This window comes from Kogia breviceps, chromosome 2, assembly GCF_026419965.1.
Source record: "Kogia breviceps isolate mKogBre1 chromosome 2, mKogBre1 haplotype 1, whole genome shotgun sequence".
In the NCBI taxonomy this organism is placed as follows: Eukaryota; Metazoa; Chordata; class Mammalia; order Artiodactyla; family Physeteridae; genus Kogia; species Kogia breviceps.
In genome coordinates this window covers 18,585,017-18,610,529 of record NC_081311.1, presented here as the reverse complement: position 1 = coordinate 18,610,529, position 25,513 = coordinate 18,585,017, and the positions used below count along the sequence as shown (strand labels likewise).

At 41.8% G+C, this 25,513-nt stretch overlaps 1 long non-coding RNA gene across 2 annotated transcripts in view; it reads left to right on the top strand.

Annotated features, from left to right (window-relative positions):
- LOC136793678 (uncharacterized) overlaps positions 1–21,604 on the top strand; it is an 85,947-nt gene extending 64,343 nt beyond the window's left edge. The window contains exons 2-4 of one of the 2 annotated variants that reach the window (XR_010839288.1): positions 13,774–13,904; positions 18,513–18,627; positions 21,242–21,604. This is a non-coding gene — a long non-coding RNA (uncharacterized lncRNA). The remainder of the gene's footprint in view (positions 1–13,773; positions 13,905–18,512; positions 18,628–21,241) is intronic. The other variant, XR_010839289.1, reaches the window with a different exon arrangement.
- The last annotated feature ends 3,909 nt before the right edge of the window (positions 21,605–25,513 follow it).

Here is a 25,513-nt window from a genome sequence, read left to right as displayed (position 1 = left end):
TATTGTTGTAAATTGCATCTCAGTAACGTTGATTTTAAAAAGCTGATTTAGAAAGTTCCCTGTGGAGGAGTACAAGCGGACTTTCTTTCCACAAAGCTTTTTGACACTTCTAAGTCCATCCTATATTGACACCAGAATTCACTGAGATCATTGAGCTGAATTCTGTGTTCAGTGTAGTTTTCCCAACGCACTGTTGATGACTGTTAACAAAATAATAGACAGATTTACAGTGGTTCGCAGTTAGAAAAACAAAACACTGTGAAGAACTCAGTGGCACTGTGTTTATTTGCTAGAAATTATTGATAAGCATTTATATTGACCCAGTGCTGTGAAATGCAGTTTAATACTTTTTTATTAGATGTTTTCTATGGCTCCTCTTTGGTGGAAACAGAAAGGAGAGATAATTGTGTTCTAGAAATTCCAATAAAAATGTAGTCATAGCATAGAGTTATACCGTGATTGTAATATAGCCCACAGCATGGCCCTTGTAAGCTAATTTGATACCGCAAGAAACTATGGAGGCAAAATGTGTTCTAGTTGGTGAAGTGATATGTAACAGGGGGTGGGGGACAGGTTGGGAGTGGCTTGAGGGAGTTATCGATTCCTGATAATGTCTATATTATCCTCGGTGTTCATTGACTTTAATTTTACCACTCACCTTTTGTTTCCAAATGATTGAAATGAATCATGGTGGCTGGAATTGTCCTGTGGTCAGTGGCTGGGCTGTTTGCACTCGAATGTCAATTCAATTCCCACCAAGGCTTAGGGAGAAGTGGATTTAGTGACAGATCCATCATCTTGGGAACAGACAATGGCAAATGACAGTAACAACCAATAAAAAGCTCAGTTTAAAAGGTTTCCCTTAAGAGAGGAAATGGGAGGAAAAAGCGGGTTGCTTTTTGTTTATTATTTGAAATATTTGCTCAGGTCTCCAAGTACAGGACAGTACAGAGTTCTGTACAGAGTTCTGTAGCTGTAAATGGCTGATGCTGAGTGAATCTCAAAAAGCAAGTATTCAGGTTGGCATTGGTAAGGGAGAAGGTCAGATGCTGACTTTGCAGATTATTTGCCTCATCTCAAACTCTGAAGCCTGGAAAGCAGGCCAGGATTGCTTTGGAAGAGTGGCTTGCAGCTGAGATTTTTCTGGCAATCAGCACTGCAGTTCATTTGAGCATTTGGACTAAAGCTCAGTGTAGACAGAGAGGTTGCTCAGTTGAAGCAAGATAAAAAATGTCAGTCTTGTAATGAATAATTCTTCAGAGGCACCTGTTTGCCCCTTAGTGGGGTATGAATATTTTCATAGCTGTTTCTTGGTTAATTTTCAGGGGGATAAGGGTTACGTGTGTGGGGATATGATCCGGGCTTTGCCCTGGAGCGTGTTTCTCTGCATTGTTTCTTGGATCCAGTTCCTATGAATATATTAGTATGTGCTTTGAGAGAAAGGATATCATGGTGAATAAATATGAGAAACAAGCTCCAAACTTCTCTTTTTTGGCCTGTCATAAAATAAGTTGGCACATAAGGCTCTCTTTCAGAAGTCCTGCAGTAGAGAAATCTGTTCCCTTACTTCTTGTCACCATTCCTGAAGGCCCCAATATCTGTGATGATCTTTCACCTAATACCTGGGCTCTTTAGTTTCTTTCCTTTTTTTTTTTTTTTTTTTTAAATCTTTGGCTGTGTTGGGTCTTCGTTGCTGCGCACGGGCTTTCTCTAGTTGTGGCGAGCGGGGGCTACTCTTCATTGCGGTGCACGGGCTTCTCATTGCAGTGGCTTCTCTTGTGGAGCATGGGCTCTAGGCACGCGGGCTCCAAAAGTTGTGGTGTGTAGGCTCAGTAGTTGTGGTGTGCGGGCTCTAGAGCTCAGGCTCAGTAGTTGTGGCACATGGGCTTAGTTGCTCCATGGCATGTGAGATCTTCTCGGACCAGGGATTGAACTGTGTCCCCTGCATTGGCAGGCGGATTCTTAACCACTGCGTCACCAGAAAAGTCCCTCTTATTTTCTTAACCTTCAAATCTCTAGCGGTCTTTTTTTCTACTCTGCCTCATTTTCTCATGTTTTAACTCTTTAACTCCTTATTTCAAGCATGTCATTCTCTAACCATCACCTCCTAGCCTTCCAGCTTGCATACTTCATAACACTGACTCCAGAAATTGTAAATGAGGCTGTGTTATTAGTGGTACCGTGTGGGCTTTGGACCTGGTCTGTTAGGCTTCAAATTCCAGCACTGAACAGCGGTGGGCATGTATACACGTTCCTTAACCTTTCTTTCCTTCACTTTACTCACTTTTAAGAGTAAACAATAATAACTACCTCTCAGCGTTATTGTAATGATTCATTACATTAATTAATAATGCTTCAAACAGTGCCAGGCATGTGGCATTTGCTCAATAAATGTGGAGGTCACATCAAGCTCTCCAATCCATGGAGCTCACTGATACTTCTCCCTCCCCATAACGTCCCTCCTTCATGTCCTTACATTGTCCATCTTTATAATTGGTTGTTTCCAAACATCTTAATTCCCTCATTCTATTATTCCTAATATATATGTACATACGTAGCAAAGCCCCAAGCTGGTTAGAACCAACTACCAACTTACTTTATGACTTCACTTGCACAAGCTGGATTGCTGGTGGAAACCACCAAGAGTGCTGACTCTATTCAACTGCAGTTCATGACCCAATATCTCTAATGAATCCTTACCGCCACTTTGCAATCTAACTGCACTTTCCTGTTTCCAAATTATCTATGTCATACATGCTCCTTTCTCCTCTCACCTTCCATTGCTACCATGGACTATTCCTTGGCTGATGATCTCACTTCTTGGATCACTGTGAAAGTTCCCTCCACCCGAGGGAACTGCATCTTCTGTTCCACTACCAAATCCACTGCTTCACTTGCTTCTGTACTTATACTCTCTCTTTTCTGTTCTCAAGATTCAGAGGCCAATTTTGGCACTTCAGCTTGCTTGACCCCACTCTGGTCTCCTTAGGCACTTGGAACCGTAATGGTTCCCTGTCTTTCCTGTATCATCAGTTTCTCTCTCTTGGATCACTGTCATCATGGAAATGGTCTAGTGTTTCTTCTTTAAAGAACAGTTTAAAAACTTCCCTCAAAGTCCCAGATGGGTTTCCTGGTGACCTCTACCAAATATTAAAGGAAGGAATTATACCAATTCTCTATACTCTCTTTCAGAAGATAGAAGGACAGGGAACACTTCTGTGTTCTGTGTTTATTAACTCATTCTAGGAGGCCAAAATTACCCTAATATCAAAACTGGAAAAAGACATTACAAGAAAGAAAACTACAGACCAGTATCTCTCAAGAGCATAGATGCAAAAATCCTCAACAAAATATTAGCAAATCACATCCAACATCGTGTAAAAAGAATTGTACACCACGACCAAGTGGAATTTATCCCAGGTATACAAGGCTGTTTCAACTTTTCAAGAGTCAGTTAATGTATCCAATCATATCAACAGGCTAAAGACAAAGAATCACATGATCATATCAATAGGTGCAGAAAAAGCATTTGACAAAATCCAATACCGATTCATGATAAAAACTTTCAGATCAACTACACTCCAACAAAATTAAAATATTTAAAAAATCAACTATACTCTAATAAAATTAAAATATTTAAAAAAGACTTTCAGTAAATTAGGAATAGAAATGAACTTCTTCAACTTGCTAAAGATTATCTACAAAAACCCTACAGCTAACACCATACTTAATGGTGAGGAACTTGAAGATTTCCCACTAAGATGTTGTACAAGGCAAGCTTGTCCCCTAAATCATACTGGAAGTCCTTGCTAATGCAATTAGACAAGACAAGACAAGAAAAGAAACAACAATGAGATATCACTACATACCTATTAGAATGGCCCAGATCCAAATATGGACAGCACCAAGTGCTGACAAGGGTGTGGATCATCATGAACTCTCATTCATTGCTGGTGGAAAGGCAAAAGAGTACAGCCACTTTAGATCGTTTGTGGTTTCTTAGAAAACTAAACACACTTTTACCATACGATCCAGCAGTTGTGCTCCTTACCCAAAAAGGTTGAAAATTTCTGTCCACACAAAAACCCTGCACATGGATGTTTATAGTAGCTTTATTCATAATTGACAAAGAGTGGAAGCAACCAAAATGTCCTTCAGTATAAGCGAATGGATAAACTGGTGCATCCATTCAATGAAATGTTTTTAGCACGAAAAAGAAGTGAGCTTATCAAACCATGAAGAGATATGGAGGCACTGCCTTTCTTCTCCAGATTTATTTCTGCACTCCCAACTGGATTTCCTGCCTCTACCTCTTCCCCTAGTCACTTCTTCTTTCCTACAACAGCCAGGGTAAAAATTTTAAGAATATAAATGAGAACATGTCACTTTCTTGCTTAAGCCCCCCCACCCCACCCAAATGGCTCCTCCATCAAATCCATAATAAATCCAGGTTCATTACCCTGACCTACCTTTGTGTCCTGGTATCCTACCTTTCTCCTCCCCAGCCACACTGAGCAGGAATCTGAATGTTGGAGATCAGGAACATCAGCCACATTGGCAAGGGTGGTGAGAGAACTTCATGAGCTTCAGCTATGCCCCTTCTGACACACACTCTTTACATTGACAGATGTGTCCTTGTGGAGCTTATATTTACAGGGAAGAAAAGAACAATAAATAAATAACATTTGGTAGCATTAAGAAATATGATGTCGGCAGGGGCACAGATGCTCAGCTGCAGGTCACCCCAGCAGCATCACGTTCTCTTTATCCTTTCTTAAAAACACTGTTTCAAACAACAAAAAAGACAAAGCTCTTGTTCTCTCTTGGCCCCCAGTCCTCTTCTTCTTCACTGAACTCTTCAGCCTGTAATTATGTAGTCAATTCATGTGTATCTGTGTGCATCACCTGTCTTCTCCATTAGTCTCTAAGTTCTAGGAGGAGAGGGTTCATACCGATTCTGAAGACCATTCTCTTGCCGTGTGTAGCTCTGTGCCTGCTACATAAATATTTGTTGAATGAAAAAATGCAGGAGTGTAGTCCTGTGTGACTCAATTAATTTCTTTGCTCTTATTGAGAATCTTGTGCCCACATGTGTCTTAAGAATGTGCAAGAATCTGAAGTAGATGAAGGGATGTTACATGTGTGCCATGTGAGGATTAGTGAAGATCATTTTGGAAGAAAATCTGAGAAAAACCACATCTCTTCTTCCTCTTTCTCCTGATAACAAAATAAGAATATGTTCCACAGGTGGATAGGCAAGTCTCTTTTCCAAAGGGTCACGGGTGGCTAAGTGCCAGGAGTTTATCTTTCTTTTGTTGTTGCTGTTTAAACAGACTTCAGGTGCATTGGATTCATCAGAACACACTCTCATCATTGGTTCATGCCAGGCCAACTCCAATACAAATTTTGTGTTCATCTTTCGTTTGCTTTCCTTTCTATGTTGTTCTGTTAAATCCTTATGCATGCATAAAATCATGTATTTTATTTAGGTGGTTTTTTTTTTTTTTTTTTTTTTTTTTTTTTTTTTTTTTTTTTTCCGTACGCAGGCCTCTCACTGTCGTGGCCTCTCCTGTTGCAGAGCACAGGCTCCGGACGTGCAGGCCCAGCGGCAATGGCTCACGGGCCCAGCCGCTCTGTGGCATGTGGGCACGAACCCGTGTCCCCTGCATCGGCAGGTGGACTCTCAACCACTGCGCCACCAGGGAAGCCCTATTTAGTTTGTTTTTAAGTTTATATAAAGTGTGTCACATTGTTTATAATCTGGGGCTTTCTTTTTATTAATATTACATTCCTATGAGTCATCCAGATTACTGCTTGCAACTGTACATCTTTTCACTGCTGTATTATATTTCATTGAGTGATTATATGATGTTTATTCATCCATTCTTCCACGGATGGACATTTGGGTCAGTAATATTACTGTCATAAATACAGCTATCCTTCTGAGCTTGTCCTTGACCTCCAGAATTCAGTTAAGCCAATAACTTTTAGGTTTTCATGTAGTGAGAAATGTGCTAGATACTATGAGAGACGCCAAGCTGTGTAACAAATGTGCCTGTCCTTTGCGAGTTCACACTGTGGAGACAGAGTCACAGAGAGCAGAATTTGCTAAATGCTGCAAAGGCACTTTACTATAGAGCCAGACAGGGTAGAATAAGAAGATTTCGTTGAAAGTTCTGGGAGATTTGAATGTTGGATCATGGTGAATGCATGTGAACTTGATAGATGGAAAGGGGGGACAGTTGAAGAGGGAAGATATTTCAGGAGTGGGAATAATGGGAGGTAGGAAAATACGCAAAGAATCTGCAAGACAGTGATATTCTTGGGGGTGGTTCAAGCCTGAGTTACAGGACAGACTGAGGGTGCATTTCAGGAAGGGGAAGTCCAGAAAGGAGGAAAGGAGGTAGGATTTCAACCTTGGAAGCTTTAAAGGTTGGGAGGAGGGGCTGAGCTTTTATTCCCTCTGCAGTTGAGACTCATTGAAGGGGACAGGGTTGGCCACTTTGGTGGTTCTGAGGGAGTGCCTGGGTGGGGCTCGAGGGGGGTGGCTCTCCATGGGTCTGTGTCCTCTTTAGGACCACTTACAGTTACGCTAAGACGAGTGTGTACAGTAGCTGGGAGATGCTGTGGACATTCTCTTTGCTTTCGGTTTCTGTACTCAACTCTCTTCCTTGATATTTTCTATAGAATTTGCAGGTCTGCTAGGAGACTAATCTTTGTAGACAGAGACAAGATTTTTGAATGTTCTATGTTAGGTCTAACACAAGGTTTGTTCTCTAAAGATATATATATATTTTTTTTTTTTTGTGGTATGCGGGCCTGTCACCGTTGTGGCCTCTCCCGTTGCGGAGCACAGGCTCCGGACGCGCAGGCTCAGCGGCCATGGCTCACGGGCCCAGCTGCTCCGCGGCATGTGGGATCCTCCCGGACCGGGGCACGAACCCGCATCCCCTGCATCGTCAGGCGGACTCGCAACCACTGCGCCACCAGGGAAGCCCCTCTAAAAATATTTCGTGTCTTAGCATGTTTTTTTTTTTCCGTAAAAAAGAATGCTAAAGAGAAGGAAGGATTTTTCTCTCTTGTTTATTTTCAAGATTTCTCTTCCAGAAAGGGACCCGTTTAATGTGCATGCCATGTTTCCATGAACAAAGGGAAATTACAACTGAGGGGGATGCAAGAGTCCCCTTGTTCCCCACGCACATTGGTTCCCACACACTCCCCTTGTACCTGCCATCTGGCTGACCCCAAATTCTTTTCTTTCAGTGACATTTGTTTATGTTGAGAGAAAGAGAGAGATGCATATATAAATAATACGTAAGTAATTTGAAAGCATCTTGAGAAACACTATATGCCACTTGCTGTGTTCTGGGGTTGGAGGCTTTTCACTTTCAGAGGAAATCCTGCCGTGGTCTCAGACTGAACCCTCATTAAAGATGCTGGACTGGGAAGCTGACTCCCAGGACAGAGCCTGCAGGGGGGGACCCCTTTGTCCCTAGTTGTATAGATTCCAACCGTAAAGCGTTTACGTCTGCTTTGGATTATGGGCGTGTTCCTTTAAGAAGTGGGCAAGGGGCAGAACACACAAAGGCTCAAATAAGCGACTGAACCAGAACAACTGCGAAATCAGGGCAATCTGTAAATTAATACCTCGAGCTGAGCTGAGATGGGTAAAAAGCGATGATGTGATCTGACCTAAAGAGGGAAAAGGAAGTAGTGTCCAGGGCTCCCGAAAGAAGTAAGCTCTGTAGACTCAAAATCATCCTGGGGGCAGGCACGGGCCTGACCTGTTTCTCGAAGGCGTTAGGTGGATGTTGGCTAGTTCCTTTGGCTGAAAGGATGAAAGCATTTCAAGGGAAAAGGCTAGAAATTTTCCAGTGATGTCCAGAGGATGAGAAGAATAGCCATGTGGTTAAAAAGACAGCATTGAAAGACATCTAGGTCTGGGTGTGCTGTGGACCCGGGTGGAGGGGGTGGTGACCCTGGGCGTTTTGTGTAAGTGCCCCGTGCCTCAGTCTCCTCTCTCCAAGGGAAGGATAAGCACACCGACATCATATTTCTTAATGCTACCAAATGTTATTTATTTATTGTTCTTTTCTTCCCTGTAAATATAAGCTCCACAAGGACAGGGACTTGGGGTGTTTTATAGACTGCCGTATGCCCGGAGCCCAGGACAATTTAACACTGAATACATTTATGTTGAATGAATAATAAATGTGTAAATAGGGTTGCTTTTTGGGTTAAATGAGCCCACTTTTTTTAAGTGCATAAAAAGATCCAATAAATTTATTGGACTAACCTTTTGCCCCTACTTAACTCATTTCAGTTGCGGAAGTGGCACAGATTCTGGTCAAATACCGGAAGAGAAGATCTCTATTTGCACTGCTTAATGGTAACTGTGAAGTCTCTGATCAAAATTGAGGACAGGGACCCAACATTTTCTAGCATCATACAGGGAGACACGTTTCCATTTCTCTCTCTCTCTTTTTTTTTTTTTTTTTTTTTGCGGTACGTGGGCCGCTCAGTGTTGTGGCCTCTCCCACTGCGGAGCACAGGCTCCGGACGCGCAGGCTCAGCAGCCGTGGCTCACGGGCCCAGTTGCTCCGCGGCACGTGGGATCCTCCCGGACCGGGGCACGAACCCATGTCCCCTGCATCGGCAGGCGGACTCCCAACCACTGCGCCACCAGGGAAGGGAAGCCCTCCATTTCTCTTGAATCCCGTTTACTCATAGCCTGGTCATCTTTTTCTTACTCACATGCTCTGCTCAGTCCTCCTCCTCACTTTTGCTCTGACTCTGCATCCTACCAAGAATCGTTTGCCTTCTCTCTGCCCTTCCAGGTCCTAACCCTCTGGCAGGGCCCATTTCACTCTCGCCCCCTCTGTGAGGTCCTCCCTGTTACCTCCCGCCTCTGGCAGCTTCTCCTGACTTAGTTCTGTTGGCATACATTCAGTGCAAAACATACACTTCCTGGGTCTTTCACGACGGTGCAGCACAGGCCACGAGGACAGAGAGGTCTGATATACTTGGAATGGAGACTCTTCTGTTGACTAACACAAGTTGAATTCCTACCAAATGCCTAGCTCTGTGCAAAGTGCTGGAATAGAGACTAACAGTGTTTTCGGGACAGCTTTGAAAAGACCAAACACAATGAGACCTCTGCTGCTTTAGGTTTGGCTTAAAAGAAAGAGAGGAACTTTAAGTCCTGGAGACTTAACCCTTATCTGGATCTGTGTGCATCTTCCTTTCTCTGTTGCAAAAGCTTTAGTGATACACTAGTCCAGACAGGTTGTGATGTGAGATTTCCTCACCTGCATGCCGAGGAGCTTCTGCCACCTGGTGTGGTGAGAGGGCATTACAGCGTGATGGGATCTGGGAAGTGTGACTTCACCTGTGGACTCTGCATTTTCTAACGGTAGTCAATTCTTCTTTCCAAAGTAGTGTAAATTTTTCGATGTAAAAATTACATAGTCTCAGTATACAAATAGATAAAAAAATGAGCTGCTGCAGGTAGTGTATGTTCTCACGAAGGTTGGAGATCTCAGAGTCCTGCCTTTTCAGCCTTCCTTTTTTCTTCAGAATTTTGTTAACGTTCTTTCATAGAACTTAGAGGACATGATCCATAGTGGAGCATGCAAGACTTTAAAAAAAAAAGATCTGCAAGGGCCAGGCGGTGGGGTACTATTATTATTATTTAGATGACCTCTACATTCTCTTCAGGGGAAAACAAACTCACATTGAGTGAACTCTTTTTTTATGCCCAGTCCTTTATACACCTTGTTTCATTATGTCTTCACACTCAGCCTCTGAAGTAGGCGTTGCTATATCCCAATTTCACAGACGAAGAGAATGAACCAAGAGACAGTCAGCTTTTGCCAGTCAGTATCCAGCTTCTAACGGTTGAGCCATGATTCAAACCCAGGTCTTTCTGATTTCAGCATCAGAGCTTGTCTCTCCACATCACTTTCAACCCCAGAACTCTGTTTCTCCTGGAATGGGCGGTGGCAATGCTACTCTCAAGAGAGCATCGAAGACAGAGGATATTCTTAAGATCACAACCCTTCCTAGTCGTCTCTTTTGTTCCCTGGTCTGTGGCAAATCTGAAGGCAATTTGTTTGGTAAAGAACAAGCCCAGGGTCGGTCGGTCGGTCGGTCGGTCGGTCGGTCGGTCTGTCTGTCTGTCTGTCTGTCTGTCTGTCTGTCTGTCTCTCTCTCTCTCTCTCTCTCTCTCTCTCTCACACACACACACACACACACACACACACACACACACACACACACACACACGGTGAGTGGGACACTGGGCAGAAAAAAAAAAAAAAGAGGAAAGAGAGGCTCTAGGACTTGCCTAAGGTTAAAAGATTAGCACTAAAGGACATTAGACTTCCTACCTCAAAACTTTGGTCATAAGATTGACTCCAGTGAGAGTCCCATGTTTCTGGGAAAAAAAAAGCGGATATTTTGCCTTCACCAGAACCTGATGGTTTATACACGTCCCAGAGATGGAACCCATGGGCGGCCTGGAAGATAGCCTCCTGTTAGAGCTGGTCATTTGCCAAAGACACTCAGGGGATGCAAAGCCCAACTCTGTACTATTTCTGCTCTCCAGACGCTCACGTCTGCCAAGTATGGAAGCTTTCCTTGCATGGGAGCCCTGAGGCATGGCGTCAGTTGGGGCCTCCAGTAATGCAATCACTTTTAATCGGCATTTAATGAGGATATAAACAGCCTCAGCTTACCTCTGTGGCTGAGAGGCAACTACACATAAACCTCAATTACTCAAGACATTTAAAAATCAATTTCAAATAAAATGTCCAGGTGATGGAACTTAAAGGGATTAGAAGGATCAGGATGTGTGCAAAGGCCTGGCATGTCTTGTCAGTGCAATTGAGGTAGACAGCTCCCATGATGCAATTCAACTGGCCGGCTTGGTGCCCTGAGGGGTTAAGGGGAACAGGTCTTATCTCCCAGCTCCTCCCAAAAGCAGAGGAGGATTCCAGTGACAAAGTGGAGAACACAAAGGTGAATTCTGCTGCGTGCTCAAACGTGCTGGGAATATTATCTTCATTCCATTGTACAGTTGTGAAGAGGAAATGTATAGCCTTAGGCTACCACTTAAGCCCCCTTCCACCCTAACCTGGCCTCCATCTGCACTACCTGATCAGATATATTACTCTTTCTGTAGATGATCTCGACTTTTTTTTGCCATTTGTGTCTGCTTAGCATCCCTGTCTACCTGCTGGTAATTTAGCTCCATAAACTTTTATCGAGCATGTACCATGTGGCAGGCACTGTTCTGAGCAACACGGGGACACAAAGGTGAGGACATTATAGTCTTTGCTTCACTTTACAGGGTACAAGAAATGGGGCCAACTCCCTACCTGATCAGGGTTTCCAGTCCTACCAAACCAAGTCACTTGAATCTTTAGACATGGCAGGCTCTTTGTCCTTCAGAGTCTCAAGCCTTGTGGAGAAAAGAGAGCCCTGTGGATCAGCTGCTTAGCCCTTCCTTTGATTCTGTGCATTCAAGATGTTTGTTTCCATTATTTTCTTCTTGTTATTTGCTAAAGCTGGTAGGAGTCAAACATCTGTTACTTTCAACCAAAGAACAACTCATACCTAGGATAATACCATTAATACTAATAATCATAGCTAGCATTTAATGAATATTAGGCACTAAGTATTTTGCTAAACACTTGCACTGTCTTTTTTGACCACCAAAATCACCCTATGAGGTAGCTTTTGCTATTACCTTAATTTCTCCATTTTGTAAGTTAACGTACTTTATAGGACTGTTGTGTGGATTAAATGAGCTACAGTATAGTAGTGGGTACCAACGGGGTTGGCTATCCAGTACTACCATCCCTATTTTAAGAATTATCAGCATTCATGTATTCCATGCCATCCCTTGGAGTTGTCAAAGTATAATGTTCCCAAAGGTAAAAACATGACTCATATGAAATAGAATGAACATGAATAAAAAAATATATTCACTTTATCAATTCATGAGATCATTAGGATGGCAAATCTGGTTCAAAGGAGAATCAGAGGAAGGGAATTTATAGAGTCAGTCAAAGGGATACTGAGATGAATTTGTTCATAGATTATAAAACTGCTTAATGTCTTACAGAGCAATAAAGCTGTAGACTTCTGGTTATGTTTTCTACTTTACAGAAATTGACCAGTCAGTGGGCATACAACTTCAGAGTATCTGGGCTCTAATCAAATACTAGTAAATAGCAAATTCAAATACAGGCACATTCTCCCAGGTCAGGGATGCAGCAAATCTTTTAAAGGGCTAGGTAGGAAATATTTTTGGCTTTCTAGATCATATGATCTCTTTTGAATTCTGACATTGTAACACAAAAACCGTAGCTAATACATAAACAAATGGACATGGCTCTTCCAGTAAGCCTTCATGTACAAACGCATGTGGCCGAGGCTCACAGTTTTGCCAGCTCCTGTCCTAGATGATTAAAAAATACTTGATGAGCCAGTTAAACAATGGCTGAGGGTGACATTGAGGGCACATGCAGGTATCCTATTGCTTTGTCTCTAATTTTTGGCTCGATTTTCTTAACAGCATTAAAATGTGACCAGGGCCTCCTGGACTTGCTGATGCAGTGTTCCCACCTGCCCCGGCCCTCTGTGTGGATACACCGGAGCCCTTATGCTTATTCAGTTGGACCCGATTCTCCCCCGCCTGTCCTCATCTGTGTTGTCTAGACCACGATTGGCACCTGACCCAGTCTCCAAAACTGAAATGGGACTAAGTGGTTCCTACCCCAGGCTGGTTGCTTTCTTGAGGGGAAGAGATAGAAACTCTGGAGCTTGATGGATGCAGTAATCTTCTGCCACCTCAACGGGAAAGCAAAGGTTCGAAGAAACCTACTCACTGCCTCTCTGTGCCTCAGTTTCACTATCCACACAGTGGGGGTAATAACGGACCTACTTCCTGGGGTGTAGTTTAGTATGATAACGTGGGTTAAAGCATCCAGCTTAAAGCACCGTATGTGCACTGCAAAAATGACTTCTCTTGTCTTTGATTCCTCTCCTAGTCTCGCCTTCTCCAGGTGACTCCAGTGCTAAATAGCTTTAGTATTGATACAGAAGTGATGCTGATACCACAGCCCTGCCTCCCTCCTCAGTGCCCTTTCTTCTTGACACTGATGTTTTATTTCACCATTGAAATCTAACCTTTGACTTTACTTAAACTGCTTCTTGTAACTTCGTGCTTTACAGTTGAGTAACTACGCTGACTTCTCTAGTTTCTTCTGTGAGTGAGGAAGAGCACAGAGGACCAAGCACTGGCTGAGCAGGAGTTTGGCTGAATGCTTTAAATAGATTATTTCTAATCCTCACAACCATCCACTTTTAGGCATACGTTATCCCTATTTTATTTTTATTTTGTTTTATTTTGTTTCCCCCAAAGTCAAGTTTATTGGAGTAAAATTTATAAAGGCAAAAATCAAAATTTTGGGTGGACAGTTACATAAGTTTTGACAAGCACTTGTTTTTCCTTGAAGGATAAGTGTATTAATTTAGTCAATGAATAATTCTTGTACCAGGCATTGTACTTAACAGCACAGTTCCAGAAGCTGCCTATTGGTCTGATTCTGCCTTTGCTGGGGAACCTGTGATCTGCTTGTGCAACGTCACTCATGGGCCTCATCAGACAAGTTGGACAAACAATCACTTATGTAACTACCATCACCCCCAAAATATTTCCACGTGTACCTTTGTGGTTAATCCTTTATCCTCTCCTTTGATTCGTAGCCCTTGGCAACCTCTGATCTGATCTCTGCCTTTGTAATTGTGTCACTTGAAAAATGTCATAGAAATGGAATTTTGCACGTGGCTTCTTTCGCTTAGAAGACTGTGCTTGATGTTCATCCATGTTGGAGCAGGTATGTAGTTCATTTCTTTTTATTCTTGAATAGAAATCCACTGTATGGATGTACAATAGTTTTTTTTTAATTGAAGTATAGTTGATTTACAATATTGTGCTTATTTCTACTGTACAGCAAAGTGACTCAGCTAGTGATACACATATATACATTCTTTTTTAAAATATTCTTTTCCATTATGGTTTATCCCAGGAGATTGGATATAGTTCCCTGTGCTATACAGTAAGACCTTGTTGTTTATCCATTCTAAACGTAATAGTTTGCATCTACCAAGCCAAACTTCCAGTCCATCCCTCTCCCTCCCCACCCCATCCTTGGCAACCACAAGTCTGATCTCTATGTCTGTGAGTCTGTTTCTGTTTTGTAGATGGGTTCATTCGTGCCATATTTTAGATTCCACATATAAGTGAAATCATATGGTATCTGTCTTTCTCTTTCTGACTTACTTCACTTAGTATAATAATCTCCAGGTCCATCCATGTTGCTGCAAATGGCGTTATTTCATTCTTTTTTACGGCTGAGTAGTATTCCATTGTATAAATATACCACCTCTTCTTTATCCATTCATCTGTCGATGAACACTTAGGTTGTTTCCATGTCTTGGCTAATGTGAATAGTGCTGCTGTGAACATAGGGGTGCATGTATCTTTTTGAATTATAGTTTTCTCCGGATATATGCCCAGGAGTGGGAATTGCTGGATCATGTGGCAACTGTATTTTTAGTTTTCTAAGGAACCTCCATACTGTTTTCCATGGTGGCTGCACCAGCTTACATTCCCACCAACAATGTAGGAGGGTTCTCTTTTCTCCACACCCTCTCCAGCATTTGTTGTTTGTAGATTTTTTCTGACCAGTGTGAGGTGGTACCTCAGTGTAGTTTTGATTTGCATTTCTCTAATAATTAGTGATGTTGAGCATCTTTTCATGTGCCTACTGGCTATCTGTATGTCTTCTTTGGAGAAATGTCTATTAAGGTGTTCTGCCCATTTCTTTATTGGGTTGTTTGCTTTTTGAGCTGTATGAGCTGTTTGTATGTTTTGGAGGTTAAGCCCTTGTCGGTTGTGTCATTTGCAAATATGGTATTGTATCTTGTATCCTGCCACTTTGCTGAATTCATTTATTAGATCTAGTAATTTTTGTGTGGAGTTCTTAGAGTTTTCTATTATGTCATCTGCAGATAGTGAAATTTTTACGTCTTCCCTTCCAATTTGGATAACTTTTATTTCTTTTCCTGTCTGACTGCTGTGGCTAGGGCTTCCAATACTGTGTCGAATAGAAGTGGTGAGAGTGGACATTCTTGTCTCATTCCAGATATTAGTGGGAAGACTTTCAGCTTTTCACCATTGAGTATTATAGTGGCTGTGGGTTTGTCATAAATGTCTTTCATTATGTTGAGATATGTTTCCTCTATACCCACTTTTGTATGAGTTCTTATGAAGGATTGATGTTGAGTTTTGTCAAATGCTTTGTCTGCATCTATTGAGATGATCATGTGGTTTTTGATTTTTCTTTTATTAATGTGTTATATTGATTGATTTGTGTATGTTGAACCATCTTTGTGAGCCCGGGGTGAATCCAACTTGATCGTGGTGTATGATCTTTTCTATGTGTTGTTGGGTTTGGTTTGCTAATATTTTGTTGAGCATTTTTGCATCTGTATTCATCAAAGATGTTGGCCTGTGATTTTCTTTTTTGGTGGTATCTTTGGTTTTGGTATCAGGGTGACGGTGGCTTCATAGAACATCTTTGGGAGTGTTCCCTCCTCTTCAAATTTTTGAAAGAGTTTGAGAAGGGCCAGTATAAGTTCTTTGTATGGACTTTTGTTTGTAGGGAGGTTTTTCTTTTTTTTATTACAGATTCTATTTCACTTCTAGTGATCGGTCAGTCAAATCATCCATTTCTTCTAGGTCAAATTTGTTGGCTAATTTAAGTGATTTCCTCCTTCCTATAACTTCTTTCTTCTTTTCTATTTAGAGAAGACCTTTCAATATTTCTTTTAGGGTAGGTTTAGTATTGTGGTATTCTTTTAATTTTTGCTTGTCTGAGAAATTCTTTATTTCTCCCACTATTCTAAATGAAAATCTTGCTGGGTAGAGTATTCTAGGTTGCAGATTTCTCTTTCAAGACTCTGAGTATATTTTGCTACTCCCTCTGGCCTGCAGTGTTTCTGTAGAGAAATCAGCTGATAGCTTTATGGGGGTTCCCTTGTAATTAACTCTTTGTTTTTCTTCTTGCTTCCTTTAGAACCCTCTCTTTAACTTTTGCCACTTTTATTATAATATGTCTTGGTGTAGGTCTGTTTGGGTTCATCTTGTTTGGGACCCTCTGTGCTTCCTGTCTCTGGATAATGTTTCCTTTTTTAGGTTTGGGAAGTTGTCAGCTATAATTTCTTCAAATCCATTTTCAATCCCCTTTTCTCTTTCTTCTTCTGTAATCCCTATTATGCGTAGATTGGCATGCTTTATATTATCCCATAGGTCTCTTGTATTGCTTTCATTTTTGTTTTTTAATTGGCTTTCTGTCTGCTGTTCTGATTGGGTAATTTCCATTATTCTGTCTTCCAGAGCACTTATTCTTTCTTCTGCATTATTCATTCTGCTCTTCCTTGCTTTTAGCTCAGCTTTTGTGTCAGCAAATGAATCTTCTAATTTTTCTTGGCTCCTCCTTATAGTTTCTGGTTTCTTTTTATAGTGATCTGCATTTCTGTCCTTAGATTTTCTTAAGTCCTTCAGTATTTTCATTACCTCGGTTTTGAGCTCAGTGTCTATTAGACTGAAGAGGTCTGTTTCACTGTTTGTTCCTTCAGGGGAATACTCTTGGTCCTTTAACTGGGAGTGGTTCCTCCGCTTCTTCATTTTACTTATATTCCTCTTACTCTGTGAGTTTAGGAGAAGTAATTATCTACTGTAGTCTTGGAGGGCTATTTACATGCAGGAGCATCCCTGCGTAGCGTGTGTGTGTTTAACGTTGGCATGAGGGCTGTTTTTGGTTTGGATGCTTGCCACCTCCTTTCTCGCGCGTGCTGGCTGTTATCTGCTTGATGGGGGTGTGCAGGTGCGTGGCCTGCACATACTCCTGGAGAGGCAGGGGCAGTGGTTGGCACCCAGTCATGGGACCCTTGGTGGCAGTAGCGGCCCACGCCCACCTCTGGAATCTGAGATGGCAGCAGCAGTTTGCACCCACCCCCGGAGCTCGTGTAGGCAGTGCCCTGCCACCTGAGAGCACGCAAGCAGAGAAAGACCCTCCTATGGTGGGCACTCCCCTCTCCTTGTGTGCCCCCCAACAATGGCACCTTTCCTCTCTGGTGGGCCCAGGCTTCTTCACGTACTCTGTCGGGTGTGGTACACCACACCGTAGCCCCCTCAGACTGTCTCCACGCAGCCAACCCCAGTCCTCTCCCAGGCTCTGACCTCTGAAGCCCAAGCCTCAGCACCCAGCCCCCACCCCACCCCGGCAGAGGAGGGTCTCAGGCTGGGGAGTGCTGGGTAGCACAGACCATCTGTGCAGGTCTCTCTCCGTTTTGCTCTCTGCAGACGGGTTGCTGAGCTTTCCTCCAAGGCTCTGAAGTTCCCCCTTTGGCTGATCTCCCTGCCTGGGAGGGGACTTCCCAGGGTGTGGAAACCTTTATTCTTTCTCGGCTCCCTCCCAGGGGTACAGGTCCCATCCCGATTCCTTTCTCTCTTTTGTTTCTCTTGTCCTACCCAGTTACATGGAGATTTTCTTACCCTTTTGGAAGGCTGAGGTCTTCTGCCAGTGTTCGGTAAATGTTCTGTGAGAATCGTTTCACGTGTAGATGTAGTTTTGATGTATTTGTTGGAGAAGGTGAGCTCCATGTCCTACTCCTCCGCCATCTTGATCCGATCCCCTCTATCCCTATTTTATAGATTAAGAAACTGAGGATCGGGGAGTTCGAAGTCACCAGCCCAAGACTGTAGTCCTAGGAAGTGTTTGGGGGCTGGGATTCCAGCCCAGGCCTAACTGACTCCAAATTTAAGGAGTGGTTTTATCCACTACCCTTCAAAGTACTTTTCACTTGGCTGCTATTTTGCCTCTGGCTGCTTCTCCTCCTTTGGCAAAACTGATCCTCTGTGGCCTGAATGCAGGAAACAAAGAAACATTATTTGGTGCCTAGAACCAAACAAGAAGCTTTTAACATGCTGTCCTTGAGTACTTCAGCAGCTCATATCTCAGTTTTGGGCAAGTCAGTAGGCAATATCTCCATCATCGGGTTCTCACTTCTGGGCATGTGCTCGCTGGTAATCTTGCTGGGTTCCAGAGAACTCTTGGTCTCTGCACATGACAGGAATTCAGAGGTCAGACTCAGATAAAAGCAGGATGCATTGCCAGGTCATTCTACAAAGTTTATGTCCATTCTTAGCCTTTGCAAAGTACATATCCGTATGTCTGTTCTCGAGAGGACCATGCCCCCAAACAGCCAGGACCAGCCACTGTAGTAAAGAGAAACAGCAAAGCAGGGGAAAAATGAGGTGAACTTTCTGTAGTAGATACTTTTTATTTTTGGCTGCCAGGCATTGTACCATCTGACCTGTTTGTAAGAATCATGGTAGCTTGATATCAGGGTCACTCCTCCCTCCATCTCCGTTACAGAACTCGGTCCCTCTTCTAGCTCCATGATGAGTAGCACATGGTCATATGACCTAAACTGGCCAATCAGATGCTCCCACCCAGGACTCTGACTATCAAGAATGTGACATATATACAGGTTATATACAGGTGAGGTCCAAGATTAAACCTGGTAGCTGTGCAGGAGCCTAGCCAGCAGTGTCCAGGCTGGTGACAGCAGTCCAGAAAGACTGTTCCTATCACAGGATTTTAATGGTGCCCAACCTCCCTTGGTTTCTGCCCATTTTCTGAGCTCAGTCTCCAGGCTCTCAATGTTGTGGGCTATCTAATAGTTTTTCTAGGAAATTCTTGTGTGATTTAAGGTAGCCTGATTTGGTTTCCAGAGTTGGCACCAGAGTATCCTGAGTGATGTACTTCTCAATGTCTACCAGGGAGGCCTGGGCTCTGGTGCATATAGCTATCCCTGCCCCAAGAGGGGCTGTCAGAGTTTCTATTCAACTGGAAGAAAAAGACAAAAATCCTTCGAACTTCATATATTTATAACCTCTTGGCACTAAGGGGTTACATTGGCCATTACTCAATTAATCCAAAATAAATATGCACGTAAGATCCCAGCAAGCACTTTTCTTCCTGCCCTCAAAAGTTGTAGTAATCTCATATCAAAGCCCAAGTTATTTCTTTCGTAGCACTTGAAGATTCACAAAATAAGTCAGGTCAAGTTTCTACTCTTGTGGTCATTAAATAAATAAGCAAAAACCAAACTATATAGTGCTTGCTTTTGTTCCAGCCTGTCCTAGATGCCATGCAAGGTGTGTTAAGAGGATAAAGTGATCGGGGAAACTGACATATTTTGGAAAACTCATGCTGTTGCACTCATTCCTCAGCTCCTTGTAGTGAGGGAGATACTATTACATCCATTTCTCAGTGGAAGAAAGAAACTCACACAGACAAGACCACTTGCTCAAGCATAGACCAGGTAACTGTGCAGCTAAAAGTGACTCCAAATCTATGTACTGTCCACTCTCCCAACTTTGGAAAAACTTAAGCCATTGTCACTGGTTCATTCAACCTTCCAAAAAAGGAAAAAAATTTACTTATGTCAAATAATGCAAATGAATCATAGGGATTATTTTAATTAAACCAAATTTTGTTGCATAAGAATTATTTTAACAGATATACAGAGTGCCTATCATGTGGCAGGTAACAAAAAAATGTATTTAATTGGATTAAGTAATTTCTGACTGGTTAAGAGGGAAAACAGTAATAGATGTAGGAATAAATAATCCGGGCTTTTGTGTGGTATTTTTGATACTTTTCTGTTTATTTTGCTGCCTGGCCAAAATGAAAGTCCAAATTCTTTCTGGGCTGTTTCATAACTGATAGATGAACTTGGCCTAATTGTTGATCCATAGCGAATGGTTAGAAAGACCAATACCCTCAGGGTTAAATTTCCCAACTTTTGTTGTGGAAATATTTAGTCAGCTAAGGATCTCCTCCATCCCCTGCTGTTTGCTTTGGCAGAAACTGTGCCCTCTCTGCTTAAAGGAACACCAAAATAATCTTCAAGGGGGGCAAATACCTGTGTGAAGCTCCCGAAGAACGGAAATGAGGATTTCACAACACGGTGGAGGGAATTTAAATTCCTCGCTGAAAGAAAAATGAAAAGATACCTGTAAACAGAGGAATGCACAGACATGATTTGAATGATTAAGCAGAAAATAACCTCATATCCAGAGAACCAAAGGACTAATTGGAGATCTTAAAAATGTGATCTCGGCCAAGTAATGTCTAAGTAGCCTGAAGAAATTTTTATTTGAGGCCAGTCTCATCCACCCATCCATCATTCATTCATCTCAATATGTATTGGACTTATACTGAGGAAAACACAAAGATGTGAAGACAGGCTGTTACCTTCAAGGGGCTTAATGGAATCCATGCAGTCTGTTTTTTGTATGTTTGTTTAGCTAATGTTCATTTAGCATTAACTGTGCAACAGGCACTATGCTTAAAAAGCAGGACAAGTTCCCCCCCTTAATTTTTACAACCATCCTATGAGAATATTGTTATCACCATGTTACTTTCAGGAAACTTAAGGTATGGAAAAGTTATATACTAGTGTATACATATACAGTAGCTGGTGGATCTAAGCCTCCAACCAAGTCCATCTGACTTTAAAGGCAGTATCACACTTTTAAGTGTTGGGTTATGATATTAGTTTACACAAGACACAACAAAGTCAGGACAAGAACAAAGTCATTGTCCAAAGTCTGGCAAATAGTGATAGTTAATATTTTTAGAATGTGAAAATTATAATCGTTATGTGTTTGTGTATGTATGTGTTTCCTGGAGTGTCCTAAGAGTTTATGAAGAAGTGTGCTATATAGGCAGTATTAGTGAAGAATGTATATCTTGCACCCAGGTAGCTCACCTTTAGTTGTCAAAAGCTGACAAGCCCTCCATTTGAGAGCTATTCCATTTGGCCATCAAGGGTTTTCAGTCTTTATGCTATCAACAACAAGAGTGTCCTATTAAGCCTCAGAACTCTTAGGAGTAGTAATAAACTTATTTAACAAGTTCTCAGCCACAAGATTAGTTGGGATCCTGACCAGAGAGAGATGGTATGGTGGCACACTCAGCTGGGAATTATTACAAAGTTGTGAGCAAAGGTGAGAGGAGCCAATAAGGGCCGGCGAAATACCCCAGCATTTGTAACAGGGAGGTCTCCTTCCCACCTCCTCCCTTTGCTCCCCTAGGATGAGGGGGAGGAAACCATTCCTGGATCCCTGAGAGACCTATAGCTGCAACTCAGGCTGCCGATACGGAAGAGGGCTGCCTACCAGAAGTTGGGTGGCCTTGGGAAGAGGAGCTCAAGCAGCAGAGAAAGAATGACAATGAATACACCAACCTCTCGTTCCTCCTGCCCTCCAGTATCCTGATGTCGTCTCCATTGGCCAGTGGACAAAGTTACGTGGGTGAGATAGTCCAAATGTGTCCCCCCTCCAGGGCATAAAGCAGGGTGGGGAGAGGATCTGGAAAGGCAGATGGAGATGGTCAGCACAGGGGCTTACAGTGGTCCCGCGGGACAGAAGTATTATAATTTGTCTCTAATCACAAAACAGCTTGCAAATTACTTTCTTTTGTAAATTAAAGAGATTCAACATTATCCCTGCAATAATTTTCTCTTATTCACTTTCATTTAGACTTTCTTTTATGCTTGTGAGAGAAGAGGGAGGAGTTACAGCTACCTAGTGGGCTGGGAATGATTCATAACCCTTCATACCCTCAGCAGGGTGTGTCTCATATGTGAAGGCCACCCATCAGGTGTGTTGTGTGGGGAAAAGATGGAGTACCATTGCTTTGAGTCAACCAGTCAGCCCTATGACAGGAAGGGGTACCTGAATAGACCCCGGCCCGGCTGTGTTAATCAGACCCCCTCCCAGCCACTAGTGATGGAGGAAAGGAGGGAGAGTGGTGTTTGTGATCAGGAAAGAGAGTGTGTGATCGGAACACTGGGAAAGGGAAAGTGGCAGAAAGAAGGGACAAAAATTAAAATGCAACGATATTAATATTTTGCCTAGAGCTGACCCTCCAATGATAAAGAAGCCTCGCTCTCCCACCCAGGACCATGAAGCCAGTTGTAATGGGAGGAGAAGAGTAGCATTGCATCTTTTCATCTGTTTCTGGGCAGAGGATGGTATTGTGCGCACAAGCGAGAACGCACGCACACACTCACACACAAGCCGCCGTTATCATTAGCAGAAGGTAGAGAGAAGTATGCTTGAGGAATGATTCTTTTCCTTATCTCAGAGTCGACCTGTTAGTAGAGGGCATGCTGAGTGGGGGTGACCAAAATCTCCCCCTGGGCTCTGAGAACAATATGTTGCCAGGGCATTTGAGAGAAGGGAACCCCAAAGTGCTGTAGCTATGCTCATAATTATCTATTTCCCTATTAAGAAATTGGCTCTTATACCTTATATCTGGCTGGACATTAATTATCTTCTTGAGGCAATTTTGAAACTGTCTCTTTCTCTGAACACACATAGAGCTATACATGGTACTGTGCACAATGATACTTGAAAACGGAACTGAGGCATACTGCAGTAAGTTATATAAAGCAAACATATCCTTGGCAAGACTTGAAAAAAATGCTAGATTTTTTTTCCCCTGAAATAAACAGTTTCATAATAACAGAAGTGAGAAAGAAAGAAAATAAACTAAAACTTCCAAGTCCATCTCAGTTACAGAGAAAGTCCACTAAAGTTTTCTTAAGAAGCTGTTACCAAAATCCTAAAAATCCACTCTGAATTCCAATGATCTACTTCCCTTCCAAGTCATTACTTACTGGTACAGCATTTCCATTATCCATGTTGAGCAATGGCTTATAGATGAATAAGAAATTTAGAATCCAGTATTTGAATTCAGCAGGCTGTTTCCAGTAAGTAATTTGAAACCCCAAGAAATGCCAAAAACATAATTACTAATCCAAATATCCTTTTGTATCTGCATAAATAAAAATGGAGATCAAACTCTAGTTAATAGAGATCATTTCCTATTATGCTCATATTTTTAATGTTGTGACATGAACTGTAATGATTGCTTTTTACATTACATTGTCACTGTCATTTGAAACATCCTAAAAGGAGAGAAGATGATTGACTTGAAATGTATTATAGTAGCAAGGTATGTGTAGTCCTTCTCTGTGAATCCTTGGCTTAAAACTTGGGGAACACACTGGAGACTGGTGAAAGAGTCCCACTCTGGCTTTTCCTGGGGTTTTCAATCAAATATCAGTGCTTTCAGGAGTCTTTCTCCATAAGAAAGAGACCTAAGTGTTCATCAGTACTCAAAGGGGGTGGGGGGGGCATGCATGGATTCTTGCTGTATCTCTTGCTTGAATTAACACTGTGATCACAACCAATTCTGATCCACACACTTCCTCCAATTTTTCCAAGGTAGGGGTCATTTTGTCACCTCCGGATGACTTGCAAAGTTCTGGAAAGACCCAGGAAGACTGAACAGTACTTCAGAATCCTAGGAAACACTGAAAAGGCAGCAGATCAAAGAAGGCAGGCTCTGCAAACAGTGTGAACCAAACCTGGCTGCATACCTTTCCCACCAATGCCACCTGTCTCTAATAACCCAAGCTAAAAACTTGGGTCTGCTGACTTTTCCTAATCATCTTTCAAAGGAACTTAGTTATCAGGTCCTTATCACTGCATTCAGCAGCTTGAAGTAGAATTAAACCAGTGAACCATGGCACACCAAGGAAGCATTATTGGTTGTCCAATTAACACTCATTCCATTTCCCTTTTGTTTTGCTGGAAAAACCTCTCCCACTCTAGAGACTGAAAAGTGCCATGACTTGCTAAGGCATAGGCATGAGACTCAGCCATGGTCAATACAGCAAATCTGCTAGGAGGTCTCTGGAAAAGGTTTTCTCCTCCTAATATGTAGACACACACTATACACATTTAAGAACAGTTAAATTTAGAAGGACTTACAACACCAAGTGTTGGAGAGGATAGGACGCAACTGGTCCTCTACCATATTGCTTTGCAAAATAATCTGTCAGTTTCATATGAAATATGAATATATGTTCATCAGAGATATGATGAACTGTAATTTTATTTTCTTGTGATGTCCTTGACTGCTTTTGTTATCAGGGTAACATTGGCCTTGTAAAATGAGTTTAGGAGTGTTCCTTCCTCTTCAAATTTTTGGAAGAGTTTAATAAGTATTGGCATTAATTCTCCCTTAAATGTTTGGTAAAATTCACCAGTGAAACCATCTGGTCCTGGGCTTTCTTTGTTGGGAGGTTTTGGATCACTGATTCAATCTCCTTACTTGTTGCCTGTGTTCAGATGTTCTATTTCTTAATGATTCAGTCTTGGTAGGTTGTATTTTTTTAGGAATTTGTCTGTTTCTTTTAGGTTATTTAATTTGTTGGTGTATAATCGTTTATAATAGTTTCTTATGATCCTTTGTATTTCCATGGTATCAGTTGTAATGTCTCTGCTTTCAATTTCGATTTGATTTGAGTCTTCTCTCTTTATTTCTTAGTTTAGCTAAAGATTTCTCAATTTTGTTTATCTTTTTGAAAAATCAGCTCTTAGTTTCATTGGCCTTTTCTATTTTTTTTTCTGGTCTCTATTGCATTTATTTCTGCTCTGATCTTTTAAATTTCCTTCCTTCTGCTAACTTTGGGTTAGTTCTTCTTTTTCTAGTTCCTTAAGGTGTAAAGTTACTTTGTTTATTTGAGAACTTTTTTCCTTAATGTAGACATTTACTGCTATAAACTTCCCTTTTAGAACTGTTTTGCAGCATCCCATAGGTTTTGGTATGTTGTGCTTTCAATTTCATTTGTTTTATTTATTGATTTTCCTTTTGATACTTGGTATGATTTCAATCTTGAAATTGCTAAGACGTGTTTCATTAACTCTCATGTGATCTATCCTGGAGAATGTTATGTGTGCAATTGCAAAGAATGTGTATTCTGGTACTGTTGGATAGAATGTTCTATATATATCTGTTAGGTCCAAAGTATGGTTCAAGACCAACATTTCCTGTTGACTTTCTGTCTGGATGATCTATCCATTGTTGAAAATGGGGTGTTGAAGTCTCCTACTATTATTTTATTTGTGTATATCTCTTTCCTCAGATATATTAGTTTGGCTAAATATATTCAGGTGCAGTGATGGTGGGTGTGTATATATTTATGATTGTTACACCTTCTTGATGAACTGACCCCTTTATTATCACATAATGACTTTCTTTGTTTCTTGTTACCATTTTTTGGCTTAAAGTCTCTTTTGTCTGAAGTAAGTATAGCTACCACTGCTTTCTTTTGGTTTCCATTTGCATAGAATACCTTTTTCCATTCCTTCATTTTGAGCCTATGTGTGTTTTTAAAGATGAAGTGAGTCTCTTGTAGGCAGCATATAGTTGGTTCTTGTTTTTTTATCCATCCATTCACTCTGTGTCTTTTGACCGGAAATTATAATCCATTTAGAGTAATTATTGTCAGG